This window comes from Rhinolophus sinicus, linkage group LG11 (genome assembly GCF_036562045.2).
Source record: "Rhinolophus sinicus isolate RSC01 linkage group LG11, ASM3656204v1, whole genome shotgun sequence".
Lineage (NCBI taxonomy): Eukaryota > Metazoa > Chordata > Mammalia > Chiroptera > Rhinolophidae > Rhinolophus > Rhinolophus sinicus.
In genome coordinates this window covers 42256947-42268971 of record NC_133760.1, presented here as the reverse complement: position 1 = coordinate 42268971, position 12025 = coordinate 42256947, and the positions used below count along the sequence as shown (strand labels likewise).

Genomic DNA, 12025 nt, shown 5'->3' with positions numbered 1-12025 from the left:
TCCTCTAGTCCATCAATTTCCCCTCTACTCTTGGTAGCCTGTGTAATGACATTCCAGTGATAGAGGAAGGAGGTATCTAGAGGGAGTGACTCCAAAATTCTCCCTGTAATGGAAGGAGAGAGAGAGAGAGAGAGAGAGAGAGAGAGAGAGAGAGAGAACAGATGTCACACATGGGGCTTTTGACCACCTGGAGTCCAGGCTGTGTATTCCAGGAAAGGTGAAATACTAAGAAACCACATGTTTAAGAAAAAAAGTACTGGAATCAAGATGGGCCTCAATCAAGTCTCTATATTGGCCCCCAACTCTCTGCCTTTGGCAGCACACCTCATCCTGGGGCCAAGCAAATACCCCGAGGAGACTAGGCCATGGAGAAGCCAGTATTTACCCACAATCTCTGTTTTGGAAGTAATTAATCTTCGAATGTATGAGCCTCTTTGTGGTGGAAAGCGGGCGCTGACACTTTTGTGTAAACACCCAGCTTAGCATATTGACAAACTGGTGTTACTTTGATCCCAGGCGGCTGGCTCTGAAAAGGCAAGCGGTTTCGGCTGCCCCACCAAGCTGCCCCACCGGGCACAAAGGCGGCTCTAATCCCCTCTACACTCGTCTCAGATCCATATTTAGAATTTGGAGTCTTTATTTTCTATATCCACTTAAGCTCTGCTTGGGGTTTGTTTAGTAACCTTCTTCCTTCTTCCCGCTTGCCAGTGACTCCTAAATTCGTTTTCTTAGCAAGGCGTGCAGCAAAATTCCAAAGTAGCAAATGACCTGAATGAAAACCCTTAAACTCACATAGATTTAATCACTGCGGCAAATTGGAACCATTTGTGGTCAGGTTTTGATGGCGATCTATAAAGATTTCCCCCCATGCCCCCCTTCACTTTCTTTTTAAGTGGTTTAGTTAAGGTTAGTGAGAAAGGACGCATCCATGCCCAGGTCCACGGGGCGGGAGGAAGGGACTCAAATTATTTCTTTTGGCTTTTGGGGGCATCTGCAATCACCTGAGTATTCTCCATAGTTGCCAGGAGCAAACTTAGGTGGCAGCCAGCAACTCGCCTACTCATCTCGGTTGGCCAAGGGCCCGCCATGTTCTGTGTCGTGAGTTTCCAATGGATGTTTGAGGCCCTCCTAGGAAAATATTGTGTTTTGTGACTTTTGTCACCTCTAGTTACCCTAATAAGGCAAGGGAAATGTCAGGACATTTTTTCATGACTAGAGAAGGAATAGAACCTGATCTGTTATGATTTCTCCCCATGCAAACCAAACAGATGAGCTTTAATGAAGATGCAGACCCAGGATTGAGACTGACCCGGGGGCACCAGGGCAGCGGATCTGTTTCTGATAAAATCGACATTGAGGTTTTGAAGAATGAATCAGAAAGGAAGTTCAGTTCCATTTCATGACTAGAATGAACGAAACAGAAAGCTCGTCTGCAATTAAAGGGGAACTTTTCTTTAGATTTGTTGTTGTGAAATGTTTTCAGAAATTTCTAGAATTGGGATTGCTCTCAGCAATCAGTTGGTGGGGTTCTGTTTGCTTTCTTGAGAGCAGTTAGGAAAGTGAATTTGTAAAGACTGCAGCAACAAATTTTACTGTGCAAATTGTGGAAAATGTTACTCCATAGGGTCTCCCCTCCCCCCTTTTCTTTTCTCCATCTCTAGTTTCTATGATTATAGTTGGAGAGAAAATTCAGGCTGAAAGAAATTTGATATTTATTTTCTGTGAACTTTAATAAAGAAAGTGGTGGGTTTGCGACTTTTTTAAAGGCTCCTTGGACAAGTCAATTTTTAATTTTTTTTAATAGCACCTTTTGGCATCAAGCTGCCAGTGTGTGATTTATGGAGCTGCTAAGAGGCTGTGGTGAGAGCCATTCCTGACAGGTTAGCCAGAGACTTTGAAGAGGTTTTCGACTCTGGGAGCCTGCTCTTCCCGGGACCCGGGTTCACCCAGGCAGGCCTTTTAAAATATTTAGTGCCCAAGCCTTCCTTGAAGTCCATGTTTGTTTGGGTTTGCGGAATCCCCTTCCTTTCTTCAACATTCTCAGATGTCCCCGGTTTAGGCCGAGTGATCAGCCATAATCCACTCCAGCCCTGACCAGGAATAGTCTACTTTGCTCATAAGCACATAACATAACTTCAGCCCCCAGGGCCTCCATTGTGAAATGGAATCCCAGACACTCTGAGATGTCTTGGGAGATAAGCGCGGCCCTAATCCTAGGGTCACCCTAACCCTGCAGGAGCCCGGGTTCATCTATACATCACGACATTGTTATCAGCCGGGGACCCTGAGCAGCCACCACCCACCACATTTTCCACAGGGTTTGGTGGTGTTAAGAAAATACCCTCCAGTGCGGTGTTATTTTAGGCTGAAACAAAAGTCGACATGAATGGCTGGGGGGGAACAGAGCGGACATTGTTCTCCCTGTGGCTGGGTGCTCAGAACTGGCCTGAAACTGGAATCCAACAAACAGAGAAGTAAATGCCATCACGTACAAATGGGCTATCGGGTGTCCGGTGGGATCAATTGAGCACAGAGGGCGGCCAGGCCAGAGATTTTGCCAGTCCCTGGGTCATGGGAAGTTTGGTTTCCAGAGGAGAGGCCAAAAGTGCCACCTGACTTGTGACCATGTGATGACTGACTGACTGGGAAAGGAAGCCACCTGCTTGTGAGGGGAGGACAGGAGAACCTAAATGCCACCCCTCTAAAGACCTGTCCCATTTAGTCTTCCCAGCCATCTTAGGAGGCAGGTACTATTACTTGCCCTTTTTATGGATGAGGAAACTGAGGCAGAGAGTTGTTGACTTGCCTGAGGTCACTTTGCTGCCATGTATAATAGCTAGGGTTTCAAGCCAGGAACTCTGGCTCCAGAGCCAAGACCCCTTTTAGCTGTGTCTCATCATCTTATTCTCATTTTCATTGATCCTGTGTTTCTCATTCATGGCACCGAGTGAGACAGCAGATGCTGTCATGCCAAGAGCCTTAACTCTTACCACGTCAGCGTAACTTAGTGACTCAACTTCAACTGCCAGCGTCTACACCTTTTGTTTGGCTGTGGGCGTCTGCTCTGTCCATTTGCACAACAGGCCAGGAGTGCCAGGAAATTAGCATCCACCGAGGCTGATGATGGTTAGTGTATAATTACCCCAGCCCTCCTGCCCTTCTGGTGGGAGTACTTGGAGATGTGTGTTCTGCGGGGATCCTCAGTGGGAAGAGGTCCCCCTGCCCCAGTGGTAACTTGCTGGAAGATGCTTGCCCTAGTGTCTTTCTTCCCCTCCTTGACTCACTTCCCCACTTCCCTTCTGGTGTTTCCTGGGATTACCTTCCTAATACCACTTTCATTCGAATTCTTGTCTGTAGAGAGAAACTTCTGGAAGAACCCACACCAAGCAAGCCAGGGGATCATGCCTCTATGTGATTATCTGACTGATGTCTGTGTCCCTCATAAATCTGTGAGTTCCATGACAGCTCACCATTCTATTCCTAGGGACTCACTGAATGTCTGTCTTGTAGTAGGTGCCAAGCAAATACTTATGAAGTAAAAGAATTTGGAAGTGGAAAATCCCTTTCTGTCTAACCTACATTTATATTTTGATAGTTTGTTGTCTTCTTAAGTCAACAACTTAAAGCAGTTTTTAATCATTCATTCTTTATTTAAGAGTTCCTTTTCCCAGATACCCAACAGGGGGTTGGAGACATGGCCCCTTTCTCCCCCTCTGCATCTTTCCTAGAATTGGGAATGAACCAGCTTCTCAATCAGTCTCAAATTAAGACCTTTGGAGGTTGTTTCAGAGACTGGCCAGCCATTTACCAAACCTAGGACCTTCTCCTAGACTATACTACCCAGTTTCACTCCCAAAGGTGTGCCATGTGACTGAGTTTTAGACATTAGAATTTGAGCAGATATGTACCACTTTCAGCCCAGCCTGGGAACACCTTCCACATGCAATGCTCCAGGCTTTCCCCTTCTGCAGATTGATGCTAATGAATGTGGTAACTTTAGGAGCCACATATTAAATAAAGCTGAGTACATCCTACAAAAAGCCTGGGTCCCTGAATCACCACTTGGAACAGAGCCATGCACTGACCAGGAGCACCCATATCAGAATTTACTACCGAGATAATTTTCTATTGTGTTTGGACCACCTGAAATTTGGGAGGTTTGTTTGTTATAGCAGCTTATACAACCTTAACTAATAAATACTAAAGTTCTAAGCATTGACAAGATTTAGTGTCCTCTGCCCATATATAAGATAAATATTAAACATGTCCATCAAAATTCCAATTTTCTGTATGATAGCAACTTTCATAAAAAAATCAAATAGCAAAGCCTTCATTTTTTGTGGGGGGTGGTGGGGAGGTGGGTAATGACCAGCTTTACTGGTGCCCTGAGTATGTATTGTACTCTGCCTCTTAGGTGACCCCATAGGCTGTCTTTCTGGAAAGTTTTGCCTAACAGGCTGACACATGAAAACCTGCTCCATTCAAGGACCTTGAGCAGAGTGAGCAGAAGGGCTTCTCCCAGTTTCAGAGCACTGCTGTTTTCTGCAGAGCTTCAGGCAGCTGCCCAGCCCTCCTCTGGGCTCCAGCAGCAATGGAGATGGGTCCTTGGGTTAAGAGCAGAGACTCCACTGAGCCCTCTGACTTGCCTTTCAGCCTCAAACTTTTGGAAATATTCACCTAAGCTTCCTTAAAACCCAAAGGGAGACATAGGCAAGCAGTCACCGGAAGGCACCTTGGCTGCCCTCCCCACCAGCCACCTTCCTTGAAAGGAGCTAGACGTTGGGAAGGTCATGGTTTCTGGAACCAGGCAGATCAGGGTTTGACTCCTGGGTCTGTCTTCTCCTTGTTATTATTCCCTTTTACAGATGGTAGATAGAGACTGACCTGAACCTGCATCTCGGCCCCGAGCTAAGCTCTCCTTGACACAGTGAGAAGTGGCTCCCCTTCCAAGGTAATGGCCTAGGCGGAGAGTGCCATGTGGTGAGAAGAATGTGGGCCTTGCCAGCCTTGAAAGGTTCCTTAGCCTCTCTATGCCCGTTTCTTTATGTGCGAATCAGGATTGTACAGTAGCCATATCATGGGCCCATTGTGAGGCTGAACTGAGACGTCGTTTGTGAAACACCCGGCACAGTGCGTGCACATAGTATTCTCCCTGTACTTACACTGGACGTTGGTGGGGCTTAGTGGGCCCCACTTTTGTGGTCAACAGCACTTCTCGTTAGTGTCCCCATGGAAGCAGCAGGTGACAGTGGTCTGAAGATGTGTATGGAAGCTGGCCCCTGCGGAGAACGATCAGCTGCGAACCTTTGCAGTCTCAGAAGACCCCAAGTCAGCACCTTGGCCTTCTGGGCAGACCCCTGGGACTCTGTTCTTCGGCTGGGTCTCTGTCAGAGGAGGGCCTCGGCCCTTGATCAGCCCCTCCTTCCACACGCAGCGTGACCACGGAGCAAGGGAGACAAGCCCTTTGCTGATTGCTGGGCTCAAGGAGGCTCTTTCAAGAGGGGCTTTGGGGCAGAACCCAGGAGATTGTGGTGTGAGTTGGTCACCCATGTGGGAGGAAACATGGCACTCCTCATGGTCAAGGACGTGGCCTTTGGAGCCAGACACACCTGAGTATGCATCCCACTAACCCTCTTTCCCTCAGTTTCCTTATCTGTCAAATGGGGCTATTGCTGGTGCTCTTCTCATAGGAGTATTGTGAGGACCGAGAGGGGTAATGATGTGAGGTGCCTGTGGACACTTCGCAGAGTGGAAGCCCCCAAGATGTTTCTGAAAAGCTTTTTTCCTCAAATATAAAATAGATACAGGACTTAGATTCTAGTGGCATAAAAGGTTATGCACCGAAAAGTAATTCTGTCTCCCACTCCCATAGGGTGTCTCCAGAGGAAACCATGGTTGTTAGTGTCTTGTGTAAACTGCCAAAGATTGTGTAAACTGCCATATATGCCAGTGTGGAGGTTATATACACATTGATATGACTTATGTGCATACATACTTTGATTTACAAAAATGGACATGTCGTATGGGTCAACCTAAACAGCAGGTGTGTATGTGCATGGATAAAAACAATGATAACCTATTATGCGCACTGTTCCAAGTTTTGTTTATTTTTATTTTTTTAACCTAATCATAGTTCTGGGAAACCATTTTGTGTCGGTTCTTATAGACATGTATCATTCTTTTTCACAGTCGTGTAGTACACCAGCCTGAAGATAGACCTTAATGACACCTTATTCATTTAACTAGCTGCCTCTTGATGAATAGTGCCTGGTTTTTCATACCATTTATGGAGAAGAAAGGGAAAGATCTGCCCTGGGGCGTTCTCCATCTCCAGACCCAGGCCAGCCTCCCAGCCTCCAGCACCTGTCATTTCCTTCTGTTTGGTAACTCCCTGGGGGTGTACATTTTTCTCACTGCAACTGTGCTGGACCAAGTTTTGAGCTTCTGCTCTTGGCCTAAACCTGCCTTAGATCTCTTCATAACTCAGCTTGTAAGTCGAGGCCCCTTAATTTGGCCCACAGGACTCTTTAACGCCTTTAAACCCCGTTAAACCCATGTAATGAGTTTCCCCTTGCTGTGCTCCTGGCCGTGAAAGCTGAGAGTCAGGGCCCAGGCCTCCCACCTGTTCCAGAGATTAGGCTGCTGGAGAGACTGTGGGGCTGGAGGGAAGGGGTGGGGTGGTGGGAGCTCTGTGGTCAGCCACGCAAGCGGGACTCCCGGCTGGAGTGGGTATGGGGGTGTCCCTCGGCCTTGGGGTGTCAGGGCCCTGGGTTGGCTGGAGCAGTTTCAGTTCTCAGACCTCCCATGGGGTGTGAAGGAGCGTGGAGCCACTTCACCTGAGGACAAAGCTGGCAGTGGCTTGCTGAGGTGGGAGTCACATGTCGCACGTGGGGTAGAGAGGGCTTCCTCTCTAGAGAACGTGGAGGCACAGGGCTGGCTGTCCAACGAGACTTCCGAAAATGCTGTCTGCTGCATGTCAGTGCCTGCTCTGGAATCTTCTTTCCATGACTGCGCATTGTGTTAGCAACGTCTGCTGGTTTGTGTGCTTCCTTCTGAAGAAATCTACCTTTCCCTCTTTCACACTCAGTCCACATGGGTCAAAGGGAGCTGACTCTGCAGTTCCTGTTTCATTTCCAGGTCTGGGCATGTGACATAAGATTAGCCAATCAGAGGATTCAAGGTCACGACCCATAGTGATTGGTTCTAGAGTAGCCCCCATCCAGCCCCAGTGACTGGCTGAAGGGTGGGCATGTGACCCAGGTCCAGAAAATCAGGGTGTTTAATCCCTTGGTCACAGTAACTGCTTTGTACACGAACACATGATTCAATGGTAGTTCAAAAAGATTCACTCCCAGAACTCTGGTGGGAATAACTAGGAAACAGAAGCGTTCTTTCCAAGGGGGTTACTGAAGGAGAAAATGCCAATTTGGAGTGCCGCAGGCCAGCTTCTTACCATGAGGAAAAGCCTGCCTGAGATAAGCTAAGAGAGAGAGAAGCAGGGCCTGAGAGGGAGAACAGGCCAGATTGAGGCCTGCTGACATCATTTAGCTTCTGGATCCAGCCATACCTGAAGGCTTCACATTCATGTGAACAAATAAATTCTCTTTTTTACTTAAGTGAGCTTGAGTTGAGTTTGTGGGTTTCTTTCAGCCCAGAATCCTCACTGAAACATATTACCCACTAGAGATACAGTAGGGTCTTCCGGGTTGCCTCAGCCAACCTTTCCTTGTTCTTCTGTGGCTAACAGTCCTTCATGCAGCCCCAGAATTTGTCGTTGACGTATCCTGCTTCCACCTCTTGGCTCCGCCCTTTCTCTCTACGCGGCAAACTATTTTCCGTCCACTCTCAACATGTCATTGTCGCTAACATTTGATGCTACACACAGAGCTCTAGGTTCTGGGAAGGTGCTTTGCTCCTGTTAACACATAACTGTCCACTTGCAAGGGGTTTGTAATCCAGTTCAGCATGCCTCAGCACAAAGTGGATTCTCAGTAAAGAATGAACGAATGAACTGAATGAATGAATGTGTGAGTGAAAGAGGAAAGGCAGCACTCGGACTAATGATGTTCATAGCAATTCAAGGCAGCGTTAGCTGGTTGTCAAATGACTATCAATGGGCAATCGGGGTGCTCAGAGGAATCAAGAACAGGTACAACAGGCATACGGAAAGCTTGGGAGGAAGCTGTGGGTTGAATGCCAGGCTAAAGTCTTTACGTGCTTTCTTATGGGTAACGGAGAGCCCCCGAAGGTTTTGGAACAGACGTGTGCCACGCAAAGCTGTTTGGGAGATGCTAACCACACAATGGTGTGAGGGCTGGATTGGACAGGGAAGGACCCATGGCAGTTGAACAAGGGGAAGGTATTTTAAACACATCTTTCATGAGGTGATGTGAGCCTGATATATCCCCATATCAGGGGTAGATATGGGATAGATCAGGGGTGGCTTTGGGGAGATAGCTGGGTTCCAGTCTTTAAAAGTCTTTTTCATGAGGTCAAAGGTCATGTTGTCTCTTGTCCCACCCATAATTATTAGAAGTGGACTGTGCAGTTCTCTAATTCTGTTCCTCCGTGCACTGCCTTATTTAAAAGGGCAAGGGGGCCCATAGTGCTAGTTTGGACCAAGAAGAGTAAATCCGGTTGGGACCTGTGGTGGTTTTAAACCATGGACCCCAAATTCTTTGACTTTCCTCCCATCAAGAGATGAGTTCCTTGAATCTGGCCACATCTGGGACTGCTTTGTTCAACAGAGTATGTATCATGTAATTCTGAGGCTAGGTCAGAAAAGAACTTGCAGCTTCTTCCTGGTCCTTGGGACTCTTGCCCTAGGGCAAGGCAGACATGTGTAATGAGTTTGACTACCCTGAGACCACCGTTGTTGGACAGGCCGATTGCTGGGATCCACAGTCCAGATGAGGCGTTAGCTCCGTTGGTTAGAGCGCGGTGCCCGGAGCACAGGGGTTGCCGGTTTGATCCCCACATGGTCACTGTGAGCTGCACCCTCCTTAAAAAACAAAACAAAACAAAACAAAAACAGTCCATGTGAGGTTCTATTGTCAGCCTGGTAGGTGAGCCCTTTTGGATGTCCAGCTCAGTCACGACCCCAGATGTGTGCAGCCCAGTTGGCGACTGGTTGCAAACTCATGAAGACCCCAAGTGAGAACATCCCAGCTAAGCCCTTTCCAAATTCCTGACTTGGAAAATAGTGAGCAAAATCAAGTGGTTGTTTTAAGCTGCTGGGTTTAGGGATAATGTGTTAGGTAACAGTAGTAACTGGAATAGGACCCAGAACTTCATGAGAACTTTCTGGAGATCTTTGGATGAAGTCTAGATGAGGGGAAAGGGCACCAGAACAGGAAATACCTCCACGTTCAGGTGAGACTTGGGGAGGAGGGGGTGAGGAGGCTGCAGGTGCTGAAGGGCACGGGTTAGAGCCTTCCTAGGTGTATGCTCAGGCATCTCCACCCCCCCACACCCCAGAGGCAGCCTGAGGGTTCACCCAACTCCTGTTCACTGGCAGGACAGATTAGGACATGCTCAGCACAGAGAGCGGAGGAAAGACTGGCTGACTTCTGGCTCGGCCGACTGAGGCAGGACTTCTCTGTCAAGGCCGTGCTGAGCAGGGATTAGATGACTGCCTGTGGCCTGGGTCAGACCAAGTTCAAGTGTCAGCTCTGCCACATATACCTGTAGCCCTTAGTGTGGTAACTTGCTCTCTCAGCATTTTACTTTTTTCATCTATAAAGCATGACTCCTGGAGGTACCTACCAAGTATATGGCTGGTTGGAAGAGTAATTAGTTATGCATATAAAAAGCTTGAAACGTATAATAAGTGCTGGACACTCTTTGTTATTATTCAATTTACCATGTTAAATTTAGGGATCTGTTTCTCAACCTCTCAGGATTAGAAACTCAATTTTATGGGCACAGTGAGTGTGGGCACACCCTCACAGTGAGGGTGAAACAGACTCACATTAACGAGCATGGCATCTGATGTACAGACTGGAATGGAAATGGTAATCATAGATACAGCTGTCTGTGAGCATGGTATGGTCACGTGGGCAAAGCAATGTATCCCTCTCCAGGCGAGTACTCAGGGGAGGCCATATTCTAACAGGAAGGTTCCTTTGGAAAATATACGGTGAGAAGAAAGGGACTTCGAATCATGTCTCAGTGAATCTGAGGCCTCTCCCCTTTCCAGGGAGAGCTTTCCACAGGAGAACACAGTATTCAAGTCTGTCCAGCTACGACACCCCCTCCTCTGGACCCCTTAAGTTGTGACTGCCTAGGTTTTCTTTTTCTGTCATATTAGTCAGTTTGGCTTATTTTAGTCACCGCGTTGGAAGATCATTCTCTGGGCGTCTCTCACACTTATGCATGCTTTGCAAGGGAGGTACAAACTGACCTTCACTCTCTTTGCAAGGTTGTATGTATAACAAACAGCTTTCGAAGAAGGGAGTAGTATCACCCCCAAAAAACGAAGGGCAAGCATGTTTACTACCCATTATCAAGATTCCAGTTTCTTAAGCTTGGGGTTTGTCTCTTACAATACAACCCCCTGCATGGACAGGTATCCATCTAGCTAATCTATGTCACCCCCATGGGATTGGGGACAATGGAGACAGTTGCAAATATGCTGCTGGTTATGCCATGAGTAACAACATCCTTTGTCTCTGGTCCAGATGTCGTGTCTTCTGCCAGCATCCGTGAAACTGGCATGCTAACTTGTTAACTTGTAAGTAGGATAACATCTCAGACCTTTCCTAGCTCCTAACAATTCTCATCCAGTCCTCCTGATTTCTGCCATATCTACACAGCACCTGCACTGTTACTCGCTTAATGTAAACCAAATCTCTTTTTAAAATGTTGATTTATTTAAAAAAGAATACTTTATGTAGTAACTGCCTTACATGGAGAACCTCTATGCTACCTCATACATCTAAGCTAAAGATAAATATACCAGAATAAAAACCCAAATACCATATAATGGGTCCATACTATATAATTCCATTTCTATGACTTTCTGGAAAAGACAAGAGTATGGGAACAGAAAACAGATGATTGGTGGCCAGGGGCTGGGGATGGTGAGAGGGTGGACCTCAAGGGGCGTGGGGTACCTTTCTGAGTGATGGAAATATTCTACATCTTAGTTGTGATGACGATCATACAGCTGTGTTTGTCCACACTCAGAACTATACACTAAAAAGGGTGAATTTTACTGTGTGTGTTTTGCCTTGATCAACTTTAAAAGAAAAAGCTAAAAGTCAGTGTCCTTGGATTCTGGCCAGATATCTTTGCTGGCCCAAGGCTTGATCCCGCGGTCTGTGCTATCTTTGCCCAAAAGGGAGAGAGATGACCCCATGTCGAAGCTGTGTTAAAGACCTCCTAGCACCAAGCCAACACTTTCTCCTGGTCCTCAGCAGAAGGACTCAAAAGCCTGGAAAGGACCGCCTTCCCCCCACGTGATTCAGTGGTAGGGAAAGCTGTGTCTCTCAGTCATTCCAAACCATCTCTGTATCACGTGGGAAAATTGTGCCATGTTTTGGGAAATGTGCTTCTCAGCTGACATTCCCCTTCTTAGCTCTCCACTCTTCTTAGCTTTCCAACATCTTCTAGGTCTGTCTGCTTGAAACACTTTGCCCAGGTATTTGGACACGAGTGTTGGGTGTCCCCAAATTCTCCTGCCCATTGCACACTGGCAGTCCCTGGCTTCACCAGAGAGCCCTGCTTATACCCGGTCTGTAGATGGTACTGCTTAAATCTCTGGGGTACCTGGCTTTTGTCAGTGCCAATTTCTGGGGGCATTTCACTGTCCCTTGAATGAACCCTTAACGCAATGAAACGGCATACACCTGAGCCTCTGTCTTTCTATGTATCTCAGTCTACCACACCACCCCCACCCCATCTCCGTGGGTTTCCCCCTCCCTACCCCCCCACCCCACCACCAATCCATCTACCAGCCTCAGCAGCATCCCATGAGCCCCACCAGTCAGTCTCACAGACCACAGTGGGGGAACATGGTGGCGGC

At 47.5% G+C, this 12025-nt stretch overlaps 1 long non-coding RNA gene across 4 annotated transcripts in view; it reads left to right on the top strand.

Moving 5' to 3' along the window:
• Nucleotides 1-12025, top strand: part of LOC141567512 (uncharacterized) — a 288980-nt gene that overhangs the window by 187950 nt on the left and 89005 nt on the right. The gene's annotated exons all lie outside the window — the stretch shown is intronic.